This window comes from Lampris incognitus, chromosome 1 (assembly GCF_029633865.1).
Source record: "Lampris incognitus isolate fLamInc1 chromosome 1, fLamInc1.hap2, whole genome shotgun sequence".
NCBI lineage: Eukaryota > Metazoa > Chordata > Actinopteri > Lampriformes > Lampridae > Lampris > Lampris incognitus.
The window spans coordinates 150,331,391-150,342,231 of NC_079211.1; positions in this window are offsets into that span (position 1 = coordinate 150,331,391).

A 10,841-nucleotide genomic window follows, 5' to 3' on the forward strand; every position below is an offset into this window, starting at 1 on the left:
GAGTAATAAGGACTGTGCTGCTATGACAACTGTGGATTAAACTGCCGCCTTGCTTTCTTGTGCACTGACAGACGTGACTCCTTCAGACCAGTAGTGGATCTAGAGATTTTTTCCTGGGGTGGCAAGACTGTGTCCCAGAGGTGGCAGCTGCCACCCCTCGCCACCCTGTAGATCCGCGCCTGTGAGGGGGAGGGGGATTCTAAATCGGCGACTTCTGTTTGAGATGAGTTTGGTGCGGGTCTCATTGACCTTCACCATGCATGTACATAAAATATACTTTAAAAACATATTATCTGATTCATAAATGGGGTGGCAAGACTGTATCCCAGAGATGACAGCTGCCACCACTTGCCACCCTGTAGATCCGCCCCTGCTTCAGACTGATACAACTCTCAAGTTATTTAAATTAGTCAATGTATAAAACTGTTATACTTTAACAAAAGCATTTAAAATAGACATTTCAATTTTATTAGACATTTTACAGTTGGGTGTCAGCCATCATCAACAGTTATGATTAAAAATTACTCGGTTTGAATATATAATTAGTACAAGAGGGAGAGAAACTAATTTTGTATCGTGCATTTGTGAACATATCGGTCTAACATGTCGGTAAGTGTGAGTAGCAGTGGTTGCTAAGGTCTAGCCGTCCTCCAACATGTAAGCAGTGGTTGCAAAGGCCTAGCCGTCCTCCAGCATGTAAGCAGTGGTTGCTAAGGCCTAGCCGTCCTCCAGCATGTAAGCAGTGGTTGCTAAGGCCTAGCCGTCCTCCAGCATGGCGGAGCTGGTCGTTGTCAGCTGGCAAAAGTCACGTGACAGTAAACCCACTCTATTGGCTAAACCCTCAAGGTGGGCGGGCATAGAGAGCAGACGGCTTACGTTGCACAGATTCAAGATCATTTTTTCTTAAACCAAGTCCAGGTTAAAAACAGTGGAATTAATTTTTTACCTGACCCGCTATCAGGTTGTATCAGTGAGAAGTGTGCAGGGGAAACTGTCAAGCAGCAGAAAATGGACGGCGTTAACCAAAAGCCAAGATGGACAATGGACAAAGAAGGGGATGACTCCACAAGAGCTCTTTGTTAACACTACGGTGAAACGGCCGCTCTGGTGGCCGAGCGGAATAAACCGCCGTTCTGGCAACCCGCTCGTCACGTGGCTGGGAGGTTCGTATCCCAGTCCCGGCCAGAGCGTCCACGGGGTAAGGCGCTCATTACGCCACCCTTACCCGAGGGATAGTGGGTGTAGATCGGTGTAGTGTAGTGTTCGGGGACTCGTTGTTCTCCAGCGACCCCTCTGGCCCACCCGGGCGCCTGCAGCCAAGCAACCGGAAGCATTCTCCCTACGCCTCCTTCACGGCCTGAGGGTAATGCAGTCCATGCGAGGAGGCTCCAGCGTGTAAACTAGCGAGAGCAGCCGACACGCGTGGGGAGGAAGCTGGTGTGACGTCTGTGAATGTTCTCATTCATCCAGGTCATTGTTGTCCAAAGGAGCTGAATCAAGTGCAACTGGACTTGGTATATATCCGTGAAGACGTTTCGCCTCTCGTCCAAGAGGCTTCCTCAGTTCGTGCCTTTCTGACTAGACCAAGCTAGTCTGACTGGCTGCTGAGAAGACGCGGATATCTGAGATGGTGTCACGACCATCTCCTTCCTGCGGAAACGTGAGCCAGGGGAGTTCTTCGACAAGAGTTCCGGCGATGTGCCGTTGGGTTAATCGGGTGGGATGAGGGGAAAAACTAGAAATACATTTATGTAGACAAAAAACAAACGATGAGGGCCTTACTTAGCCTTACAGATGTTGGCGCCCGACAAGGAGGAACGACACGGCTCGCTATGTGCCAAGCTTGGGAAGCGGGAGACAGCGCGGGCCACCATGTTCCGGGCCACTGCGCTGCACCGACTCAAGCTTACAAAGCAACAGCTTGCAGAAGAGGCACATGGACCCAATGACCGCCGTGCGCTTTTGCCGAGTTCGAGACATCCGCCCGGGCTGTCAGGGTGCGACACAGACGGATACGAAGTGGTTCTCACTGGGAGTAAAGACCTCCAAGTTGAGACAGTCCATGTGATTGCTGATAGTTTGCCCTCAGGACTGAACCAACGGCTGAATGCATACAGAGACATAAATGGTGGTTTTGGTGTCCTATTTGACCCGGACTGTGATGACACTGATCTCCACAAACAGGCTGATGCTCTCTCCTCTTCATATCCACCTGATCTGGACAAGGCCTTAGCTCAGGGGTAAGCAGTCTTATCCGGAAAGGACCGGTTTGGGTGAAGGTTTTTGTTCCAACCCAGCAGTTACACACCTGTGTCTCCTAATCAAGTTCCTCAGCAGAGACTCTGCTGGCTGATTAGTGGGATCAGGTGTGTAACTGCTTGGTTGGAACAAAAACCTTCACACACACACACACACTGGCCCTTTCTGGATAAGACTGCCCACCCCTGCGAGGAGCTGAGCCAGTTTAGGTCTTTTGTCTGCACGGAGCAAGTTAAGACTCCTGCAAACCCTTTGCAGGTTGTGCTGAGGAAAGGACTCCGGACAACCTTCCCCAACGTTTTTGTTGCGCTCAGGCTTTTTCTCACACTGCCTGTATCCACCTGCGAGGGAGAGAGGATATTTTCACAACTGAAACGGATAAACGATGAACTCAGAACAACCATGGGTCAGAGAAGGCTTTCAGCGCTCTCTTTGATGGCCATCGAGTCTGAGTTTGTGAGGGAACTGGATTTTGAGGACTTGATCACAGAGATTACAAAGAAAAAGACAAGAAGAACTTCTAAAGGTAAGAGCCATCTGATTATGTTGTCTGTGCATTGAGCAGCATTATCTGTGGTGATTGTAGTATTATCTGTTGTATTGTGTGGATGAGTTTATTTGATATGCTTGTTTGCATAACGTGTATTGCATCACTGTGGTGTGATGCTGCTATATTGTATTGGAGTCAGTTTGTCAAGTTCATTATATGTTGGTTTTTGCAGTTCTGTGTGAAGTTGTCTAGCTCACTTAGTGAGCCTTATTTTGAACCCTGCATTCAGCTGTGCTGTGTGATGACCTTAGGATGGCGTTGGTGTAAGCCTAGTCCTAGTCAGTCACATTATTATGTATCAGTAATAACTGGTCTGCTTGGGTGTCTTTCCATGAACACAAATATTGTTGTCCTAGTCTAGAGTCACACACTGCTTTTGGGATGATTTAATCCGTTGTTTCCTTGTCTTGTGATGTGTGAGTGAAATGGCAGTATTTGGTCTACTGAACTGTATGGGCATACCTACTCAGCTGGACTGCTTGTTCAGCCTTTGACCAGTAGGGGTGTGATTATGGTCTGGTGGATTTGACACGCCAGCTTGACTGGAAGCTCCAAATAATGAAGGTGGGGTTTAATGGCTGGGGGTGTGTGTGTGTGTGGGGGGGCTTTAGTACCCTGGGGACCCCATGGGGTACTAATCCAGCCTTGCCGCAAGTCATGCAACAGTACACATGGCAGGGAAAGTGTGATCAAGTGATAAAATTGGCATAAAAAGTCAGTAGAAGTGCCAAAAGCTTAAATCCTCAGTGATAGCGACGGTTAGCCTAGCCACCAGGCTAAAAGGGAAGCTGGCTAAGCTAACCGCTAGTAGGTGCGGTGTGTCGGTCTGCATGTACGGCTGGCTGTGGGACGGGGGCGCTCGTGTCGTTGCTCCGGAGTTTGGATGGAGGTTAATGTTAATAGAAGTTGAATATGCTAAAAACATGCAAATAAAATTTGCAAGACTTGAGATGCAATGGTGAGAAATTTGTGCTTGCTTCAAGTAGATAAATTTGGCCTGAAGGGGGCGCTTGGACCAGTCATTGTTATTTTGTACTGTAAATGCTGCACCGCCGTGGCAGGAAGCATTTTACTGCCTTAGGTTTCATCCAAATTGGATCAGTAGTGTCTAAGATATCACATGTGATGGACAGGCGGGTGGATGGAGTCATAGTCCATCAGGAAAATATGATGGCAGTTCTCTGCTCAAGAATATTCAGTGTAATACATTTATTGGTCTAGGCTTACAGAAGATGACTTAAAGCATTATAATTCATAGACTGATAAGAGCCTAAGTAATGTGCATATACCATTTGATGCTATTTGTGTGGCAGCATTAACTGTAAGAACCAAAACCACAAGCGTGATCTATGTATAATGTATAAGATAAAACTGTGAAATGTCTAAATAATGGCAGTAAATCATTCTGCCAAAAAAAAGGGCTAAACAACATGATGTCAGGCCAGGATGGAATGGCTATGTAGCTGAACTACATGTAGAGGCCAAAGAAGCTTTTAAAAACTGGGTCTTATCAGGAAAAGCTAGGCACGTGAACACAAGAAGCACCCTAATGCTAGACTTAAATATGCTGTACGTTTTATTAAAAGACATGAGCAGGCCATGAGGGCAAACTCCATGGCCACAAAGCCTCAGCAGAATAATGTCCACGACTTCTGAAAGGAAGTTGAGGTTATTAATAATAGTAAGATGCCCTATCCCGCATTGATGGGATTACTGGGCCTGGAAATATTGCTGAACTGTGGAGAAAACACTATAGAGACATTTTTAATTGCGTAAAGAGTGATGGATTTAATGCTGGTGATGTCTCTAACAATGATGATGTGGTTATTAGACCTGATGAAGTGTGCTACGCCATTGAGAAATGGTCAGTGAACAAAGCATGTGGCCTTGACCAAATAACAGCAGGACATCTGAAGCATGCTAGCCACAGAATCTCAGTGTTACTGGCTGTGTGTTTTTCTGGATTGTTAATGCAGGGCATCCTACCTGACTCTCTATGTTGTCTGTCTTACTAGTGCCAGTAATCACAGACAAAACTGGTCAAATATCCAGCAGAGAACATTATAGGCCAGTTGCTCTGGCTAGCATACTTTCCAAAGTACTGGAACCAATTCTCTTGGATAGGCTTCAAGAATACATATCAACTACTGACAACCAGTTTGGCTTTACAAACACAGCACAGATTTGTGCACATATGCACTGCAGGAAGTTGTTAGTAAATATAGAAGACACTACACTATTTATGTGTTTTTTGATGCATCAAAAGCTTTTGACCGAGTTAATCATGGTAAATTATTTGTTAAACTACAAGAGTGAGGGGTCCTCTCTTATTTGATCAGGATCTTGCATTTTTGGTATTCATATCAAACCATGCAAGTCAGATGGGGTAAGAGTATATCTGCCCCCTTCCCAGTGACCATTGGGGTCTGACAAGGTGGAACACTGTCGCCTGTTCTCTTCAGTGTGTATATGGATGATCTCTCCAAAAAGTTAAGAGTGTAAGACTGGCTGTATGGTGGGGGATAGTCTTATAACCATGTGATGTGTGCTGATGACTTAGTCCTCCTGTCCCCTTATAGCGCTGGCTTACAGCAGCTGCTCAGAGGCTGCTCAAGGTATGGTGTGCAGCATGACATCACATTTAACTCTGAAAAGAGTGTTGTCATGATTGCTAAAACCAAGGAGGATAAGAAGCAACATTTTCTTTCATTCGTCTTGGCAGACCAAGCACTACATGTGGTGAACAAAGTGAGATATCTGGGTCACAGCATCAGGGATGATCTATGTGACGAATACGATGATGTGCAGCGCCAGTGTTGCAAACTGTATGCACAAGCCAATATGCTGGCACGCACATGTCATATGCGTACAGATGATGTTAAAACTGCCCTTTTAGGGCCTAATGTACTGCACTCTATACTGCCCACTTGTGGTGCGACCATAGCAAAGCAACACTGAAAAAGCTGCAGGCAGCGTTCAGACTCTTGCTCAAGCTTCCAAGATGGACAAGTGCACGTCATGTGTTTGTGACTAGTAATGTTCCCACTTTTCATGCTGTGTCGATTAATTGGCTCCAAGAATGTAATTATAATGCTGTTAACGGAGCCTACACGAAGTGACACAAGCTACTCCTCTTGTTTCTGGAAGCAGAACAAATGTCTGTATAGTTTGTTTTTGTTTTGGATTTTCCCCAGTTTTTCTTCCCAATTGTACGTCCCGATCGCTGCTCCACCCCCTCTGCTGATCCAGGGAGGGCTGCAGACTACCACATGCCTCCTCCCATACATGTGGAGTCACCAGCTGCTTTGTTTCACCTGACAGTGAGGAGTTTCACCAGGGGGACGTAGTAAGTGGGAGGATCAGGCGCCCCGACCGATCAGAGGAGGCGCTAGTGCAGCGACCAGGACACATACCCACATCCGGCTTCTCACCCGCAGACACGGCTAATTGTGTCTGTGGGGACGCCCGAGCAAGCCGGAGGTAACACGGGGATTTGAACCGCCGACCCCTGTGTTGGTAGTTAACGGAATAGACCGCTATGCTACCTGGAGACCCCCTCGTCTGTATAGGTTTAATCATTGTGGACTTGTGAACTGCTGTTTTAGCTATATTTTTGTGTTGTTGTCCTGTGTTGAAGGTCCTGGGTTCGAGCCCCGGGGTAGTCCAACCCTGGGGGTCGTCCCGGGTCGTCCTCTGTGTGGAGTTTGCATGTTCTCCCCGTGTCTGTGTGGGTTTCCTCCCACAGTCCAAACACATGTAGGTCAGGTGACTCGGCCGAACTAAATTGCCCCTAGGTGTGAGTGTGTGTGTCTGTGCATGTGTGTGTGTGTGTGGGGGGGGGGCTTGTGTGATGGTCTGGCGGCCTGTTCAGGGTGTCTCCCTGCCTGCCTTCCAGTGACTGCTGGGATAGGCTCCAGCATCCCCGTGACCCTGAGAGCAGGATAAGCGGTTCGGATGGCTGGATGGATGGCTGGATGGCTGGATGGAGGGATGGATGGATGGATGGATGGATGGATGGATGGATGGATGGATGGATGGATGTCCTGTGTTGTATCTTTGTTGTTTTTTAGTGTGAACCTACGTGTGTGTGTGAATGAAGTAAGATTTGATATTGTAGAAAGAATATGACACGGTGTCTCTCGCCAGGCGCGTCACATCCCACATGGATATGAAAGGCGATGCTATCTGGACGGAGGATATGAAAGCCCGGTCTGCTCACGTTTGACATTTGCAGACAAAACAAATGTCCTCCGTAGTAAAAGCACTTGGGATGCAAACCTGAACCGAAGAAACCCGAGGGACAGAAGGTGGAACGACGTCAAAACCTCTTAAATACGTCTAACCCACACCAGAAATTAGCAATGAAGTAACAAAGATCAAAATCTCCAACACGCATTATTTTTAGTATTTCCAGGAAAGGGCAGACACTCGAAACATGTATTGGAGTGAGCCATCGTGTGTGTGTGTGTGTGTGTGTGTGTGTGTGTGTGTGTGTGTGTGGTGGTGGTGACAGCATGAGGCTCAGCAAAAAGTTTCCACATCCTTCCATCATCTGAACCGCTTATCCTGCTCTCAGGGTGGCGGGGATGCTGGAGCCTATCCCAGCAGCCACTGGGCGGCAGGAGGGGAGACACCCTGGACAGACCACCAGGCCATCACACACACACATGGGAGGAAACCCACGCAGACACGGGGAGAACATGCAAACTCCACACAGGGGACGACCCGGGACGACCCCCAGGGTTGGACTACCCCGGGGCTCGAACCCAGGACCTTCTTGCTGTGAGGCGACCGCGCTAACCACTGCACCACCGTGCCGCCAAGTTTCGACACGTGTACCTCCAAACTAGAAAACTCTTACCGGTAGTGCTGCCGAGTCCAGTTCTGTTCTCCTTATGAAGGTTCTCCACAGGGGGTCAAGAATCCACAAGCAGGGGTTTACCCAGGTCACCTCATCTGGAATAGCTTCCCGCCAATAACGAGCAAACCAACAAAGCAAACTGATAAAAAACTTAAATGGCTGAATTCAAGCAGAAATCCCTGAGCAGTAAACACGACTGTGGTACAGTCGTGCTGGTTGTCATGGACACATGGGCATCACGTCCCAGTCGTGTTTTCCTGTCTCAGTGGGGAGGTGTAAGTGTCCAGGCTGTGTGCACCGCTGTACAACTGACTGACACAACGCGGCCGCTCCACCTTTTGTTGTGTCGGCCCTGCTGCACCCGTGCTTACATGTTTTCTGGATTTCCCCCCTTGTTCTCTCCAATTATACCCGGCCAATCACCCCGCTCTTCCGAGCCGTCCCGGTCCCTGCTCCGCCCCCTCTGCCGATCCGGGGAGGGCTGCAGACTACCACATGCCTCCTCCCATACACGTGGAGTCACCAGCCGCTTCTTTTCACCTGACAGTGAGGAGTTTCACCAGGAGGACGTAGCGCGTGGGAGGATCACACTATTCCCCCCCCCTGAACAGGCAGCTTGACCCACCAGAGGAGGCGCTAGTGTAGTGACCAGAACACATACCCACATCTGGCTTCCCACCCACAGACACGGCCACTTGTATCTGTAGGGACGCCCGACCAAGCCGGAAGTAACACGGGGATTCAAACCGCCGGTCTCCGTGTTGGTAGGTAACGGAATAGACCGCGACGCCACCCGGACGCCCATGGTTAAATTTTTTTGATGTTTGTGCTCTTTGACATTTGCATCCCTCTTCGCGGGTCAGCACCACGGTAAGGTGTCCTGGAGAACCCCAGTATCCTGCATACTGGGCTCAAACACCGTGTCCTCCCGCCTGCAGCCGACTCTCGCTCTCGCCCCCCGCATGACATGCTAGAATATCGGATCAGAAAATACGGTGCTGTAGAAATGACAGGCTGTAAAGGGACCTTCAGCTTACGACCCGTGTCGGTGGTTCGAAGAGCACGGTGATGAAGAGCGTAATAGGTCGTGAGCAGTCAAACTGCAGTATGAGAAGGTGGAAATGCCAGAGGCTGTCGGAGAAGAGTGTAGACCTGCACTGCTGTACTGTTGGCCGTTCTGATTAGCGGATAAAACTGGGTTTGAGCCCAGTATGCTTTATGTTGCCGTTCTCCAGGATACCCGATTGTGTTGGTAATGAGAAGAGGGATACAAATGTCAAAGAGCACAAACATCAAACGAGGTAACCACGGGTGCAGCGCTGACCCAACAACAGTGGCAAAGTCAAAAGACCACACAGGTTTTTATCTCCGTGCTGATGCTGCTCACGCTGTGGAAGACATTTCAGCAGCGGTATACAGACACTGGAGAGTCTCCAACCGTGGTAGAGATCAATCGGTCAGTCAATCAGTCAATCAGTTAAGTTGCATTTTATATAGCGCTTTTCTAGCTGCAACAGCCACTCAAAGCGCTTTACAATTAATTAATTCTCACACACACACACACACACACACACACACACACACCAGTGGCATGTCAACTGTGCAAGGTAACAACTGCTCAAGTATTAAAGGTACAATTCAGTTTTTCTAGTTCAGCTTCTATCAGCCATCTTTTCCTGATCCTCATGATGTCATCACGCTTATTTACATACAGCCAATCAGATCAAATCATCAAAATATTAAACCACGCCCACCCTTACTTCAAGCCCCGGGGTTTTCCAACCTCGGGGGTCGTCCCGGGTCGTCCTCTGTGTGGAGTTTGCATGTTCTCCCGTGTCTGTGTGGGTTTCCTCCGGGGGCTCCGGTTTCCTCCAACAGTCCAAACATGTAGGTCAGGTGACTCAAACACATGTAGGTCAGGTGACTCAAACACATGTAGGTCAGGTGGATCAGCCGTACTACACTGTCCCTAGGTGTGTGTGTGTGTGTGTGTGTGTATGCGCCCTGTGGTGGCCTCCCTGCCTGCAGCCTCCCCGCCTGCAGCCTCCCCGCCTGCAGCCTCCCCGCCGGCTGCCCAATGACCTCTGGGATAGGCACCAGCATCCCCGCGCCCCTGAGAGCAGGGTAAGCGGTGTGGGTAATGGGTGGATGATGGGTGGGTGGAGTTAGGGAATATCTGATTTAGACTGAGCCTCTCGAGCGCTACTGCACACTGACTTTAAAAAGCCTCTGCTCTTGTGGTAGCTTGAAGAAGTAGTCTGATGGATGTGAGGGTTGATGCTCGGGATCTAACGGACGAGGCCAGACGATGCAGCGCTGCAGCCAGGAGGGGAGAAAGTCTTAACTTCGTTTAAGGAAGTAACGTGCGATATGTCTACACAATGTCCTGATACGTGACTCGTGTTTCCACACATTGAATCCCAGCCACAGAATGTTTATTTTCAGATATCTACTTTATTTAATAAAGAGATTTGGTTCCTAGGCACCATTCTCCCCCAGGTTCAGAGACGCTGCGCATCAAAGGGTTGAAGTCCTGCATTAATGCAAACCCGTAAAGCGCCGTGAAGATTTGTAAGTAGAACTTCAGAGCGGGCTTGGATAGACTTGCTTACTGCAGCCTTTCTAATAATACGGATTAAAGGGGGGGGGGGCTGGGTGCTGGAGGGGAGAGCGGGGGGTGGGGGGGGCTAATAAGTGGCGTGGATAAGCACCAGCTCCGCTTATGGAGAACCGTCGCGAGCACCAAATCCATAATGCAGCCGATTCTGCACTCCGCTTTGATCGAGATGTGATATCCCCCAACCCCGCCCGCTCCACCCTCCTCCAACTCCAAACCGCTCACTAACAGCAGAAGAAGAAAAGAATCAGAAAAATAGAGTTGGTTCTTGTGAGGGAGTGCTTCATGTTCTCACCATGAGGGGGCGACACAACAGTTAACTGAATTATTCTTCAGCGACGTGTCTCTCAGATGACTGGTTTGTGGTGTCCTTATTCAGACACTATCGCTGACTCTGTGCCCACAGCTCCGTAGAAACCAGTTTACTCACGGCCCTACTCGGTGTATTTCCATAGTTGTGTCTTCACGGGGGAAAGAAAGTTGGGGAAGACCCAGGGGAGATGCCGCCGCTGAAATCTCAGGAGTCCGGAACACTTGATTTGTCGTTTCACCTC